Here is a 16,360-nt window from a genome sequence, read left to right as displayed (position 1 = left end):
ACTGTAAATCGGAAATACAGATTATATGCCAGGCTTTTCTTTTTTTTTTTTCTTAGCAAACATACTTCTGGTAACTTGAAAGTACCATTGGGAATCTTGCCTGTTGCAAGGATGGCACTGGTGAGAATAACAAAGAAATTACATTTCTGTGGCTGGGATTGCTACTCAAAATTTAAGAAGAGACTCTAGCTTCTTGCTAGAATGCACCATTTTTGTTTTTTTATTTTTTTCTAATGAAATCATTTCTTCAGGAAAGAGAAGGGAATTGCTTTTTTCCTAAGTGGACATTTTCATGAAAAAATAATTTCCAAGTTTTCATTATGTTTTTGAACAAGGACTCAAAAGAGAAACATTTGTTTCCTCCCCTGGCATCCTGCAAAAGGGAAAAAAATAGGAGAAAAATAGCGAAAAATAAATAAATTCCCAACACATTTTTGTGGACAAACAGAAAATACGTTAAAGCTTGCTCATTTTGAGGCACCAGGAATTAGACTGGTATTTTAATAACTCCTCAAAAAAAAAAAATTAATTATTTTTGGTGGATTTCAGCTGTAACCCCCCAGCAACACAGACTGACCAGTAAGAGGCAAGAAGGAGCAATGGGGCTTTGTTGACAGGCAGACCTTGTTACCCCTCCCAGGCACTCAGGGTAACTCCAATAAGTTGCTGATTGCTTCTGAGGGAGTAGGGTTTGGAGAGGAAGGTGTAGGATTTGTTGGTTGTGTTTTTTTTCCTTTTTTCTTTTTTTTTTCCTGTGATGAATAATATGGGTGGAATTTGGTTTTGCTCAGGAAAAAAAAAAAAGGTAGCTTTGGTTTTGCTGGAGCTCTGTGGCAGTGAAATGTGCTGTTGCACATGGTGTGCTCCTGCTCCTTGACCTCTCTGCTGCTCAGCTTGCTGCTTTGAGCTTTCTGTGTACTCATGAAGTGAGTTCAGTGCCTTCTGCCTTGCTTCCTCAAGGAAAAGAGCAACAGCTATGGAGGAGAAGGGAGGTAAGGAAAACCAGGCATAAATTGCACGTTGCCCTTGTAGTGGTGTGCAGGAAGACAGTTGGCTTTTTCCCGATGTCTCAAGCCTTTGAGGCATGATTATTTGGCCCTCAGGGTACTGAGCAATGGTGCCCTTCTTGGGGCAGGATTTGTCCATGCCCTGTTTTGTGGGGCAGGTAACCAGTAGGTTACAAACCTGCTGTGGTTGCTTAAAATTGCTTGCTGTGCTTTGGAGTCTGGTTGTGCTACCTGTTGTTTGGGCAATTGATGTTTGCGTTAGCATCAGGCAGTGATCAAACGCACGCTGCATCTCTGCTAATAGCTGCTTTGCCAAGTGGTCCCAGTTCTTTGCACTAACAGAGGTAGTACGTGGGAGTGTGGATGTTATACTGCTCCATGTGCCTGGCTCTTGCTAACAGTACCGACTTGCTTGCCCCAAAGCCCCTTTCGCCCCTACCTCTCCTTTAATAAGCTTTACGTTCCTTGAAGTGTGCCTCGGCCACAGCATGCAGCAGTCCCACAACCTGCATCTAATGTAGCATGTCTCACGGTTTTGTGTTTCAAAATATTTCATGTTGCTGGCTGATGACACTCTCCCCTTTTGTAAAGATGGAGAAACCGAAGCACAGAGGAGAAAAATAATGTAATGGTCTTAATGTAAGATCTCAAAACAATTCTGAAGGGGAACTTATAGTGTAATATCCCTGCTCTGTGTCCTGTGCCCTCTCTAATAACCTCACTGACCTCCTCCTCAACTCCTGACCAGGACTGTACCTTTCACAGGCCCCGTCTCTGCAGTATATCTCCTGTGTCCATCTGTCCCATTGTCCTTCTCTAGACGCTCAGAAGCGCTCATCTTTTTCCTCTCAAATTCAGTATGAAGCTCTCTTTCATGCTGCTGAAATCCCTGACACAGGACAATTTCCATCCTGCTGAGATAATTAACCTTTCTGCTTTTCCAGTACTTGCAGTTAGTAGGCAGGGTTTTTTCTTTCTCTCTCTCTCTTTCTCTCTCTCTGTCTTTAATTGAGGCTCTGATTGTCACCTGACTGTCCTGGTCCACAGGCACCCCCTTCATTGCAGCCTCAGCAGGGGTCTAATGATAGTTTCAGACATCAGCACAACAGTGACACTGAATGCTCCTGGTTAGTAACCTCATGTTAGTAACACGCAGTTCTTGATGGCCTAGTGGAGAGCAAGGAGTGAAGAGGTTGCCTACTCGCCTTTGTTCCAGCCAAAGGGCCTGGAGGGCTTGTAGGTGCTGCCATAGTTGGATGCTTCTTCAGCCTAGGTGTAGGGGAGCTCAAGATTTAGGAGGATTGACCCAGGCTCTGCCCCTGGCTGGTCGCTTACACAGTATCACAAAGTGATTTCTAAGTAGGTCAAACACACACTTCTTGAGAGTGTCATAAATATATCTGTGCCAGACAGAGGAAGAGCTGCTTTACTGGGTTGATACATGCTTTCTCTTTACAATTCAGTGGGGTCACTGCCTTTTCTTCTGTCCCCAGTGTGTGGTCCTTCCTGCATGTTCAGGAAGCACCAACCACCTCTCCTGAAAACAGCAACACTCAAAGTCACCAAGAACAGGCAATCCAACCTGCCCTTTTCAGTCCCTTGATCTTTAGCAAGGAGTTAATAGTGGAGTCAGCTCTGCCGCGAGGTTTCACTTTATGAAATTATTTCAGGTTGATCACAGCGCATTATGAAGGGTTTCTAGTCATTAATAGGAACTGAGTTCCTACTGTATGAAGATTAATTTGCTGCATCAGCCATCTATTGGGTGAATAAGCTATGTGAAGATGCAGGCAGTCCAGCTATTAGCATGTTTATCAGGACAAATAGTGTGCTGGAAGAACGCCTGCACAGAGCGGCGGTTTCTATTTCTTTCCAGATGGTACCAGCAGGATTTAAGAATAAAAGTGTTTGGCCAGGAGCTACACCAAGCAACGGGGTCTCTAAACCCATGTCTTGGGATTGCTCAACATGATGTGGGTTTCTGCTGTGGAAATACATGATTTTACAAGGCTGAGCTGCTGGGTGGTGCTGTGAGGCACTGAGCTCCTCTTGTCCCATGCTCGGTCCTGCCTCTGCCTTGCCTCTGGCTCCTTACCTATTTCCAGTTTTCAAATTTCTCATTGCTGTCCAAGTTTCTATCTCTAAACTTATATTTCCCTTTCCAGAGGGAGTTGGATCTGTCTGTCTTCCAGTTTCCTTTGCTTGTCCTGCCTAAATTCCCCCTAGTCTGACTGTCTCTATGGGGAGCATACTCCATGCTCCCATTTCCTTCTCCTTGACTCTTTGCTCAGTTATTTCACGTTTTCTCCTTTCCTCCACACATTCTGCAGGTTCCCATCAGGTCTCGTTATTCCTGGGCCCACCCCCAGTGCTTTTCCTGCCTTCCCTTTGATGTATCTCTTTGCCTTTGTCTGGGGTCAGATCTATGCTGAGGGGGCCCAGCCAGGAGACCGCAGGCGTGGGGATGCTCTGGTGTCTTCTCAAGGATTTTGCTCTGATGGAGACAGGTGTGCTCTCACTGCTGTTCTGAAGGGGAAGAAACTGATGCCATTTTGGAAGCTAATGAAAGCTTAAAGACAAATCCTACTGCAGGATGCACTGCTTTGTATGGGCACAGCAGGCAAGCTGGCGTGTCTGGGTGCAGATCAGAAGCCAGTGGACGTTGCTTCAGTGCCCGACAGCCGTGATCGATCTCTGGCTGATGGTCAAGGCTTTGTTAGGGAACCCTGTTGTACTTTCTGGGCGAGTTAGGCAATATTTTCTGTGCATCACCACAGTTAAGGTTTTATGGAAGCCTCGTTCTGTTTAATGTAGCTGTAGTGGAGTTATAAATTAATAATCCCTGCTGCTGGGACTGCTGTGTAGCAAGATGGCTTTCTTGAATGTATGTGTAAATAATTCATGCTATTAAATTAGTTGTGTTCCCTGTCCACAGCTCGTTTACCTGCTGTGACTACAAATATTCCTCTATACAGTTGGAGTAGGTGTCAGAATATGCCAAGCATGAGAGGTTCATGCCTGTCGGAAAGAGCCTTTACCCCTTGTTAAATAGATCGGGAAACTCTTTTGACAGAGTGCACCAGAAAAGTCTGGCTTGTTAAACATGACACTCTTCACAGAAATATACCTGCTTAGACAAATTTTTTATCTGGGGTTTTTAGATCATAGGAAGATTCAGGTTTCATGAGATGGGCTTTCCTTTTAAACCGCAGTTTTGGGTCTTTTTCAAGCCCTCAGGTTCTCTTTTTAAGAGCTGTACTGGAATGATTTCACTAGTCTGTGCCTCAGTTTCCCTTCCTGTAAAATCTTTTTCTGCTTCACATGTAAATTCTGTAGGTTTTCCAACTTACCGTTTTTATTAAAATTCGCCCTATGATTCTCTGGGAAGCAGCTACTGCAGATATAGAAAATAGTTCTCTTCAATCTCAGGTTTGAGTCAGCTGCACAGGCATCAGCCATTCTGTGCTGCAGCAAACAGAGCATGCTAATAACACAAATCCTTCACAGATAAAATAAAAAAAAAGGTACAAAGAAAAGTAAAGGAAGAAAAATAACCCTGAGCCCAAAAACTGTTGTTTGGAGTTTTACTGCATAGCCTCTGTTTGCAACTTTTTGGCACTACCTGACATTGTTCCTAAGAGCTTTGATGATGCTGTATTGCTTCTGTGTTAGCAAATGGTCTTAGACCACACTAGTATTGCCTTTGTTGGTCGAATGTTGTCAATTCTTATTTGTTTTTTCCTCAGCCTTGCTGCTCTTGTCCGTATGTGATGATCCAGAGCAAGACTTGAGGGAATCCGGGGAAGACTGTATTGTAATATTTTCCATCTTCTCCTGACATACCAGAAACTTGATCATCTGACTGTAAGTAAGATAAATATGCTTTTATATGGCATACATAGCCTATAAATTTGTTTTATTGCCAGGTTACCATCATATAGGATCTGGAAGCAATTGAAGAATTTTATTTTAACTGTATTTTATAAATATTGATGAGATCTCTGAAACCAGTTTTTCTGTAGAAAATACCCACATTTATGTTGGACACTAATACATGTGAAGAAGGCGATATTATTTAAACTCCTGCTAAAGTCTATTTAGAAGACATCTGAAGCAAGGACACCTCTGTGTATAAATAACAAGTACTATTAGTCTGGGACCAATTATTCACTGGGAAAGCTTCTGAAGAAACATATCAGCATATTGGAAATCACTAACGGGAGATGTAAAGGTTTTTCTGTAATGTTTAATGGGACTCTGGATAAATGTTTGCAGTGGTAGGAAAACAAGAAAGAAGTAATCATACAGTTGCCTGAGCTGAAGAAAATGAGAAGTGCTCAGTAACTCTGAAAGAACTTAGAGCTCTTAAGCTTTGTTTTTAGGGAAGTTTGATTTTTTTTTTTTTTTTTTTTGGTAAAAGAGAGGTCTCTGTTAGCCTTAGGAAAAAAAAAAAATCCTAAATATTGAAGGAACTGATTATGTTGTGGTTCTAAATTAGGAACCTTTCTAGCCCCAGTTTTCCTAGCAATTAGTTTGTTTTGGTTGAGCTTTATTCCAGGATTTGCAAATGGTGTCTAGGAAATGACCAGCCTGCCTAAAAATGTTACTGGAAACAGAGAGGAGTGGCCACTCCAGATTGCAGGGATTGCGTTGGTAAGACACGTTTTGTCCCAGTCAGTTGATTGGAGGCAGAGACAGAAGGAGGCAAATGGATGGAGAGTCTGCTCACAAGCAAGAAAATGGTTCTTAATTTCTCCTTTTAAAGGTGTTGCAAACAAGCTCGGGAATGGTTTGTTCAGACCCCGCAGACAGACACAAGGAATTTCTCAAATACCCAGTCCCTCCCTCCTTGCTCTGAATGGCAGATTGTTGTGTTGCTTTGGTTTTGGTGCTGCATTTTAGGAGACTTCCTCTAGCTGTAGTTCTAGCAGTTGTGTAATGCTGTTTCCACAAAACATGCAGTATAATGAAACATGAAATATTATCTTTTCCCCTAACCTATTTAAATGACTTGATTAACATTGAATTTTACTGAGCATGTCAGGATTGGAGACGCACCGTAAGAGAGAAATATAATTTAATAGGAAGGAATATACCGCTCTGGAGTAGTCCAGCTGTGAGATTAAAAACGTGGTTTAAAACAAATGAACGGATGTGCTGGGGAAGGAACTTATCACACCCTCCTGTCACCCGCCTAGCCCTCCAAAATAGGAAAATAGAAAATTCCTCCCACAACCTGAAACGTTATGGCAATATTCAAATGTCATAGCCAGTGTGCATCTTTTGCAAAGATTAAAAGGAATAACAAAGTTAAAGGTGATGGAAACGGATGATGCAGTGGGGCAGTGTGGAAGGGGAGAGTCAGTTGGGATTGAGATGTACGTAACCCTAAAAAATATATTGATCAAATGTATGAATGTGTCGTGGTATCCTCTGGGCTGTGGGATTTCCCGGACTGTTTGCCTTGAAATGAAAGCAATTTAATCTTTAAAAATAATAATGAAAGAGCAAACTGTAAATGAGACCTTCTGGCAGACTGGCGGGGCTGCAGTCCCAGAGGTAGACACACATGCTAAGATGACAAATGAGGTCATTAAAGTAAATAGTGTAAATTGAGTTTTGGCAGTGGGTAGGAATCCTTATTATGATGGAGGGCATTAATATGGAAAAAAAAAAAGGGGGGTGGAAGAATTCGCTGGTGACACGCTTATCTGGGGCAGAGAAGCAGTGTAATTTTGTAGCAGTTCCAGCTATCTACTTTATTGCACAGCAAGCCCATTTAATTTAGCAGGGACTTCAGCAGGGCTTGTTTTAGAAATGTATTAAAGATTATAAAGTGTCACCTCACTAAATAGCATCCGGGATGCTACTTAACTTAGTCTGAGATGTTCTTTACTCCTTCAGTTTGTTCTGTGACTTTGTGGCACAGCGTTGCTTTGCATACAGATTTTTTTTTTCCCAAAGGTTTCTTATTATGGATGTTTCAAACCTGGTCTCTTGATGTCATTCTTTGGGTATGGGAAGTAAAAACACTGTTAAAGGCTGTGCTAGTCCGTTCTCATGGAGTGACCGCGTAGGGACCTCTGGATCTGTACATTTGGTCTTCTGACGTGCTCTGTTGGGTGCTGGTGACAGACGGTGACATCTTGCTCAGCACAAGAGCTTCTAACAGGTAGCTGTCATAGGTGCTTAAGGTCATCATGACTTTTAAAAGTTACTGGGCTTTTCTTACAGCTATAATGAGAATTATTGAGTAATTTATAATTCTCCATACACAATAGTTTCTTTCTTTCCTTTTTTTTTTTCCTTTTTTTTTCTTTCTTTCCTTTTTTTTTTCTTTTTTCTTTCTTTCTTTCCTCCTCCTGGTCAATTGATACTGGAATAAAGCATTATTCTGGTAAGATCAGATGTAGCTCACAGGTTAGGGCATTGCCTGGGGAATCTTGAGCCCTGAGTAGTAGTATTTCCCTCTGCTACCAGCCTTTTTGTGGCCTTGGGGACATCTGTGTCCCAGTTTCCCCACCTGTATAATGGAACTAGTAGTATTTACTTAATTTATGTAAAGGCACCTTACAAAATGTTACTAATTATGTGGAAGTTCATATGTTCCTATTAATACACTAGTTCTATATTTCCAGTTTTCTGAAATTCAGTTTCTGTGCACATCCTAATGCGAGAATAAATTATTTGTGAAATACAATTTGGACTTGTGCAATACAAATTTCAGTGTCATGCTATCTATCTCAAAGCCTGTATGCTTACAGACAGGTTTTTCTACGTACTCCTAAAACATCCAGCATAGATAAGAGCCTGTTGGGGCTGGGTTAGCTATGAACATACTTGTAAGTGATGATGTATCCACCCTGACAGTAAGCAAAGGCACAAAGCTTTGGTGGCTCAGCCAAGGGCAACCAGCAGGTAGTGAGAGAGGCATGCAAGAAAGGACAGAGCTGTGCTGTGACCGCTGGTTAGCAAACACACAGCTGGGGGGCTGTTGTGACCTAACACTGAGCCAAGTGTGAGTGCTGCTGGTGACCGACTGGCAAGCAGATTCCCTTATGGTTAGCGTTGTAAGGCAAGGCCAGAACTGAAGGAATAAATCCCACAGTGTTAATCTGGATAGTAATGAGGATGGAAGCTAATAGTGTTAACTAATAATACAGGATGGGATTAATAGAGATGGCTGTTGTGCATTGAAATATACTTCTCCTACTTGGCTTGCAAGGAAGATGTTCCTTTAAAGCCATATTTATCTCTTACCTCTCCAAAAGCAGCTGCTTTTATTATATTTTACAACACGCCTTCTAAAAAAAAAGATGACAGAAATTTACTTCCTCTGCCCAGGAAATGCAGATTTCTTTTGAACCCACCATTGCCTGATAATACTGATTTGCATGGACTGTTAGAAGGAATAAGCACCAAAGCTGCTTGATGCTGAGAATGGCACTGCTGATGTGGGAAGGAGGGAAGTTAAAGGCTTAAGGACAGTTCAAGGCATTTGCATTAGCAAGCACTAGTGGTTTTGGATTTGGTAATCCCCCAAAATGCATTTCACACTAGCATCTCTTATGATTGCAGCGGGATGAAGTAATACTTCTAGAGGTTTTTGTTGCATACAATTTGAAGAAATTCTGTACGAGAGGTGGGGGATGAGCACGGAAATCGGATGTGAAGGAGCTCAAGTAGCACTTAAATCATGAGAGTCCAGGTAGTCAGGAGTGAGCTGTACCAGGTAGCTCTGTATGGTCTCTAAAATCAGTATTCACTTAAACACTGGAAGGACTGGCAGCACGGACAGACCGGTGGGATCAGATCAGGGTGGTACTGCTACACAGTGTCAGCCCATGTGCTGCTGATGGTTGATGCAAAACACAGCAAGTTGCAAAATTATTTTGCTCCTTATGCAAGCATAAAGCCCTTGGAACAATAAATGCTTGCAGCAGGTGCAGAGCTCTAGCTTTCCTCCCATTTCCCCCATTGCAAGCCCAGCATGGGTGCTTGCAGGGCAACAGGGGGATGCTAAGAGCCTGCTTGGGATTCTCACATTTGCAACTTCAGGAGAGACCTGCCCGCTGGCCTCGTGTTGGGCTGCGCATGCTCCAGTGCCGGTGCAGTGCCGAAGGGCTTGGAGGGCAGGACATAACGCTTCTCAACTTCTGGCATCAGCAGTTCTGTCAGTCCTGGTTGGTTTCCTTGGTTACTCCTTGCAACCCTTCACCTGTGTGCGCTTGGACAGTGTGCACATGCAAGCATAAACTTGCTCCGTGTGTGCACACAGATGTGGAGCAGCCTTGGCGAGGCAGCCGTCGGGTCTGCCTCCTCCCCATACACGCTTCTTTCCATAAACCCTCCAGTATCAGGCACCAGCAGCCTGTTTCAACAAAACTCCAGTGAAACACCAATCGTGGTCTCTGAAGTCTGACAGCTCATTTTACGTAGTTCTTCCTTTTAATTACTGCAGGGGAAATGTCTGCTCTGCTTTGCTGGGGGTGGCTATATACAACCTGAACTGAAATCAGAGGGCAGTAAATGCTCCTGGAAAATGGGGAAAACACTGACTTTGGGAGGCTCGGCTGGCCTCCTGTCCCACTCGTGGCAAAAATCCCCACACAGAGTGCGGGAGGTCCTCATGCTGGGAAAAGATGTTATTGCATGATTACATGAGATTTGCGTGGCTTTGTAGCAAAAGTGTGATGGGCGGGTGTTTTTGGTGATCAGCGCTTTGTCTGTCATGGTAAGTGGGAAACTGAGCTGAAATTGAAGATCAGCCCCCAGCTGTGAGCATCTGAAGCTGTCTCCACACTCTGCGGGTTCATGAGGAATTCAAAGTCTGTCTTCACGCCATTATTATTAGCTAGAGACAACTCAGTGCTGGGAAAATGTTTCTAGAATATTGATAAAATAGCTATATTTTCTTTTGCCAAGAAATGTTCAAAACCTTTTATGCTGGAGAAAAACAGTCATTGGAAGAAAAAAGAAATGTTTGACTCTCCTGTAAGTGGACCTTGAGCCACCTCCCCCCATGCAGAAGCCTGCAGTTGTGCTCAGTCAGTAGTAGACCAAAAAAGTGGTTCCAGCGACACAAATCCCCAAACAGCGAATGTCGCTTGAATAATAGATTGATTTGCTTATGAGTGCTTTTCCCTAAGTACTATACATCAATAACTAATTATTTGCAGGAATAATTTTGCAGATTTCCCATCCTAAATAAATTAAAGAAAATTGCAAGGTGCTCCAACCCATTTGTGAACAGAAAGAGGTAAAGTTAATTATTCTCTTAGCTCAGATACTAATAGGCACATTACTTTTTTTTTTTTTTCACTGCTTGTACTTGATGGAATAGCTGTTCTTAACCCATGGCCTTGCTTATGCTGGGGGGGGGGGGCGGGGAGGAGATCATTTAACTAAATTGGTCCAGAAGTTGAACTAGTTCATTAACTGTAAGTTTCTAGTGTAGTTTCAAACTTAATCACTGTTTATAAACCAATTGCATCTGTAATAAGGATTTGTACATGATGAATGACAGTAACTTCTAAACAAGCCGTTCTGTGAGTAGAAGAGCAGTGAAGCCTGGTTTCTTGTGGTTTTCTGCTTCAAGGCATTTTCTCCAAAGCCTAATGAAACTTGCCTCCTGTAAAAGCCTTTCATGCCACAGGGATGCTACTAGGGATTCTTTCCTTATGCCCAGCTGCTATTTTCACGAAACTGATCAGAACTTAATTATCTTCAGGGCTTCTGTCCTGCAAAATCATGCCCTCCAACTAACTTTTAGATCTGGCTTTCTCACTAAATATATCTTTTTTTTTTTTTTTTTTTCCCCCCCCCAACAGTGCATGGTGGAATACATTGAAACTTAAAACCTGCTAGCTGCTAAGGAGTTACTTTCTGGGAAGTGTGTTTTGCCTTTTAGAGGAAAGGACAACATCTGTCTTGGATATTTATGTGTTGGTATTTGGTGGCAAGACAAAAACAAGTTTTCTCAGAGGGGCATAACAAGTCATATATTTGGATCAGTTTCTGCCTCTGCAGCTAAGTTGCTGCTTATCTTATCTTGATAAAATGCCCTCCATAATGTCTCTTTCCAGCTCAATGAATTGCTTCCTAATACGTTCAATATTTGCTATTGTTGCTGCAATGGCCTGGTATTGAAAACAGACCTGGTGAAACAACCTTCTGTGTGAAACAACATGGATGTTGTGCCTGTGCGAGGGGAAAGTTTGGTGGCTTTGCATATCAAAAAACATCCTCTGCTTCTTCTGGAGGTTCCCTCTGATCAGCCGTAGTGCTGGCAGGGAGCTGTATCCAGCCGCGAGCTGCCACTGCCTGTCCAGTCGTGCATGAAATCCTCCCTTCTCCTTGCTCGCGCCCCTTTGCTCTCCCATTCATTGTTTCACCAGCACAGCAGTGTCTGTTCAGCTCTTTCATTTTTCAAATGTCAGCCTGTAACTCCATCCAGGTTTGCTCCTGCGATGCTGATAACACAATTCCTATGCCTTAGTCTCTCGTCAAGCACTTTCTCTCCAGGGTATTCTGTTTTGCTTGTTGTCAGCAGCTTTCTCTGGAGAAGCTAAATCCATCCTTCCCGCTCCGTTTTCTCCTGTCCTTCTGTTAAATAATCTGTCTGCACAGCTCAGCCAAAAATGGCTCTTGTAGAAAACTGGGCTGAAATCCCAAGTGTTGCCCGGTCACTAACCTGGAGCAGCAAATCCAGGGCAGTTGCTTTTACCAGCTCGGCTCTGCTGTGGCTCCAGTTCACCTCAGAGGACTGAGGCAGATTGTTGACACTTCATCACAGGAGGAGCTAAAATCGCTCCCCACTCACCTGATCCTGCTGCTTGGTGATCTTGGGTCTGTGTTGGCTGCCTCCAAGTCACCTGGCTGAGCTGTTCCTCCAGCTTTCCTTCAAGCTTTTTTAAATGGGGACATCTGGGTGAAAATTAGTCCAAGTTAACCAGCAGCATGCGTTTAAAGTGGATTCCTTAAACTACACTGGCCGGTAGCATGTCTGCTCTTCTTCAGATTTAAAATGGCCTTAATTTGGTCATTCACTTCAAAGCTAAATTCAGTGAAGCCTGCTTTTGATTCCAGGTAAATGTGCCCACACAGGGGTTTAGTCCAGTTTACCAATGCAAATCTTACTCAGGTTAGCTGCCCTGGTCCTCCACGTGCCAACAAATCCCCAGGGCAGGATATTCCAGGGAATATGCAAACTTGGTCAGTGCATCACTGCTGGCGGTGGGGCGTTTACGCTGCCTTTGCACCAAGGCTGGTTCCCTGACCTTGCAGTTTGTGACAAGCTTGTGGCTGTGGCAGGACCAAAAGGAGTCCTGTTGAAGACCACCCTCTATCCCTTTGAGACCAAGCAGTGACCCTCATCTGTCCTCTCCTGTGCTGGTATCTTTGCCAAATCCTCGCAGGGGCTGGATAAGCACCAATGTCCTTGTCTAGAAAAGCTGGAGGAGGAAAGGAAATAAACCTCATTTGTGTAAGTATAGGGAAAATATGAGAACACTGCTAGTGTTAGTGTTGCTTTTGTATTAATAAGTCTCTAATAAGTCCCCAGTTTTTTTTCTCCAGTCTAAAAATATTCCTCCAACTTGGCAGCCTCTTGTAGCTGTGATAATGAATGTGTAGCAGCATGTGCATGCCATAGCTCCTGCCCTTTCCTCCTTGGACTGGCTGCAGCTCTGCTCTTCTCTTAGGAGAGACCAAAGGGCACACAGCTGAGCTGTAGGAAAGCTAGTTCTGACTCCCACCTCCTGAAAGGCCACAGCCTGGAAAACATCTCAATTTCAGTGGGACCAAGTGTATTATGGAAATGCCATGTCCCTGAGCCGGAGAGAGCAGTAGAAAACAAAACAAGAATGGCACAAAATTGAAAAACAAAAAGCTAATTTTAAAATGATCAAACTAATATATACTTGTATATCTATATTTACGTTTTCTTTACCCCCAAAAGTCTGTGCAAGTCCCTGCTGAAAGGCAGTTATGGCGCTTGCAGCACAGAAGGCACTCTGCACACATTAGGGTTTATGAATATGCCACACGATGGTTCTTCGGGGTCCTAGCTGCGAGAGGGCCTTGTTACTGGTGCTGTGTAAATGTGCCCTTGTGTTGTGAAAACTTTTATTCTAGCCTGATAATAAATGCCAAAATTGTAGCACAGGCTTAGCCGTGGACCTGCTTCCCAGCAGGTGACAATGGGGAAAGTCACCTTTCTGCTGATGGCAATGCCTGTGCTTAAACAGTGGTTTTTTTTGGGGTGGCTCTGAAAGGTATGAGCCCAGATTGGGGATAGGAGGTTTGGGAAAGTGGCATGCTCTAACGGAGCTCTTTGCTGCAAACTTGAGCTGGTGGAAAGAAGAGTTTTGTCTGAATTTTGGTGTTAGTGCTGTTCGTTTTGTCACTGTACCCATTTTGTGTTCTCCGCGGTGCTTGTTTCAGAGACGTTTGTACCCATGCAGCGGGCTGATTGTGTCAGAGTCGTTCTTCTCTATTAGTGCCCGTGGAGGAATCTTAATTATGGATTGTATATGTGATGAGGAAATAACCCAATGTGCTGCAGGAAAGGAATCCACTTGCTTTCTGTGACAAGGGAGAAAGAAGGAGACGTGGCAGGTGTGCTGCGGGATGCAGTGCCAAGGATCTGCGAAGGGCCCTACAGCGGTGTCCAGCCAGTCTCTCTCAGTTCCAGAGGTTTTGTTTTCAGAACTGCCAGCCTCCTGCAGTTATCCTCATCTCTCTCCCTCTCCATTTCAGAGACTATTTAAAGAAGTATAGATATATTATTTTATTGTACATAGGCTGTCTGCTTGATGGTCAGATAGCTGGTTTTCCTGTCGGCACCAGATAGCCTAAGCTGGGTTACTCTTCAGCTCTCAGCAGTCCCCAAGTAGGAAAGTGGGGTGAAAATGTGGTTCCCTTAATCGGCCTCGTCCCAGAAGCAAGCCACAGCTCATCTGCTCTGTGGCCTTAATGGCGGTGTAGAATTAGCTTGGAAGATGGGCAGCATTTGATCTTCTTAGCTTAGTTGGACCATCCCAACCAGAAATTACAAATCACTTCTGAAAACTTTTTCTCTATTCTTTCCTTTGTGTCAGATGAAAAAAAAGTTGTCCAGGTAATTTTCATGTTGTCATCATTCAGGCTTTTCTTTTTGGCATTCAGTTTAGTCTTAGACTTCCCTGTGCCTCTATGAGTAGCGAGAAATAGATGTGAAGAGCACGATTTGTAGGAAACTGCTGTCGAGCTGCAGACACTCTTGGTCCATGAGTTTAGCAAGCACATGAAGGCTTCCTCGATGGGTAGCGAAGGGATATCTCATTGATTGTGTCCAACAGGATGATCCTGTAGAGAGCCCGGGGAGAGCATGGCTTGGAGGGAGAAATTAAACATTTAGCTTGTATCGTTTATTATTTAAATTGGATTCTGTATCACTTGGTGGGAAAATACCTGCTGTGAAGAGCTCTGTTATTTCTGCTTGTTTTTCTCCCTTTTCCTCTTTCTTTTCTTCCCCCACTCAGCTGCTCTTCTTCTGCAGCAACTCTCAGTCCTCTGCAACAAGCCTCCGTGTTGAGCTACGGAGAGAGTGGTGTTATTCCGGGTGGTATCCACATGTATTGAAAGGGGAATGGAAGCTGTGATCACAGCTCGACTGCTCTTTGTCTGCAGACTTTGGACACAAGTTTCTGCAGCTGACCTGCTGATTTCACATTGCAGTTGAAAACGTAGTTCTCAGCAAGCCCCAGCGATACACTGACAGCTGAATTTGGCCAAGCATATGCCCCTCCTATTGACATACATTGCAAGTTTAATCTGTGTCCTCCCATCCTATGCAGCTGGAAGATTTATTGCTGCTAGAGGAGCCTCAGAAGAAGTGTCCTTTTCATGCAGTTTTACCTTGAAGTTTCAGTAGTGGATTGATAATTCACTGCACGTGCAATGCACTTATTTCTTCCTAACTCAGTTTTGGAAGGCTGTTCATGACTTGCAATGAGGCAGTGAGGCTCGGCAGAAAAAAGAAGAGCTACGGCAGTGCTCAGATGTGGCCAGACAGAACAACTGGGGCAAAGGAAAGTGAAAAGGCTGCAGAAAGGTAGAGTCAGCCATTGCCTTGCACGGTCTCTTTCCTGCTCCTTTTCACAAGGACAGTGAGCTGGTTTGTACCGCTTGTATCCTGGGAAACGCTCATAATGGATTTACTTTTGCAGAAAACACCACTGACTTTGTCTCTGAAAGAACAGAGCAGAAAATGTAATTGAACCAGCAAATCATCAATAGCTTGGCCTACTGGGTAGAGCAGAAGACTTGAGAGGCAGGACTCGACTCCTGAGCTGTTTTCCAGCATGGTTGCTGACTGGGTGGTGGCCGGGGGCCAAATGACTCCAGTTTGATGTTTGCTTGCTTGCTCACCCAAGCCTTGGTGCTCAGTAATTTGACTTCTTGCCACTTATTTTAGGCCATACATGAAAGGTATGCACAGTGGCAGGCAGGTGGTTTCCAGGCACCTCGCAGAAGTTCATTTGCAAAAGGGAAGAGTGTTACCTCATCTGTTGATTATGGTTCAGAGAAAAAGCTTTAATGATTGTTTAAACGGAAAATGTTTTGTGTACACAGGAGACGATTCACAGCTGTCACGTGAAGCCTGTTGCTGAACAGCGAACAGGCTGCTGCATAGTCCTTGTCATTTCCAAGTGCTTGGCAGGTCTGTGCCATTATCTCTGTCTTACAGCTGGCAAAACTGGAGCACAAGCAGGTAAAGGGATTGGCAGAAGTAACTCGGCAGCTGTTCTTACAATGCTTTTTCTTTCTTTCTTTCTTTCCTTTCTTTTTTTTTTTTATAAAACTTCTGTCACTTCAATAGAAAATGCCAGAAGAAACAAGCCTGCCTACTATAAAAAAGGGCAACATTTCAATTTGGAGTGGAAAATTTGGCAGTTTGGATGGAGGCTCTTCTGTCCCATATCTCTGATTTCTTGCTTTCAGTTTTCCCTTTCCCTGTTCTTTAGAAGAAAACAGGACGTTTATACTGTCAGTTTTCTACAGAAAAGCCTAAGTTTGGAAATGTTCTACAGGATTTTAATGGATAGAGAATAAAAGAACCTCTTCAAAATTAATTACTTTGACATTTCTCTTCCTCAAGTGCTGATGCAATTGTGGAGTATCAAAGCCTATGTTTAGGATGCTTTAGTGCACACGCCCTAGGAGTGTACCAAAGCAGACCCTCAAAGTAAGAAAGGCTGGGCATGCATCCATCGCAGGTCATTACAGCTCTCCGTCCTATTCTTCTGCCTGCTAAAGCGAACAAGAAGTAAGTCTGCTTTGTATTTCTGAGTAGAGATTAGAGGCTCAGC

The 16,360-nt window shown here is 43.5% G+C and overlaps 1 long non-coding RNA gene across 1 annotated transcript; it reads left to right on the top strand.

Annotated features, from left to right (window-relative positions):
• Nucleotides 1-545: 545 nt before the first annotated feature.
• LOC121058719 lies at nt 546-15,639 on the top strand. The gene is made up of 3 exons (XR_005814315.1): nt 546-992; nt 4,754-4,871; nt 14,531-15,639. It is a non-coding gene; the product is annotated as an uncharacterized LOC121058719 (long non-coding RNA).
• Nucleotides 15,640-16,360: the final 721 nt, after the last annotated feature.

This window comes from Cygnus olor, chromosome 22 (genome assembly GCF_009769625.2).
Source record: "Cygnus olor isolate bCygOlo1 chromosome 22, bCygOlo1.pri.v2, whole genome shotgun sequence".
NCBI classification, from domain to species: domain Eukaryota; kingdom Metazoa; phylum Chordata; class Aves; order Anseriformes; family Anatidae; genus Cygnus; species Cygnus olor.
Note: the sequence above shows the minus strand (reverse complement) of the source record. Positions and strands in the feature narration are given on the sequence as shown.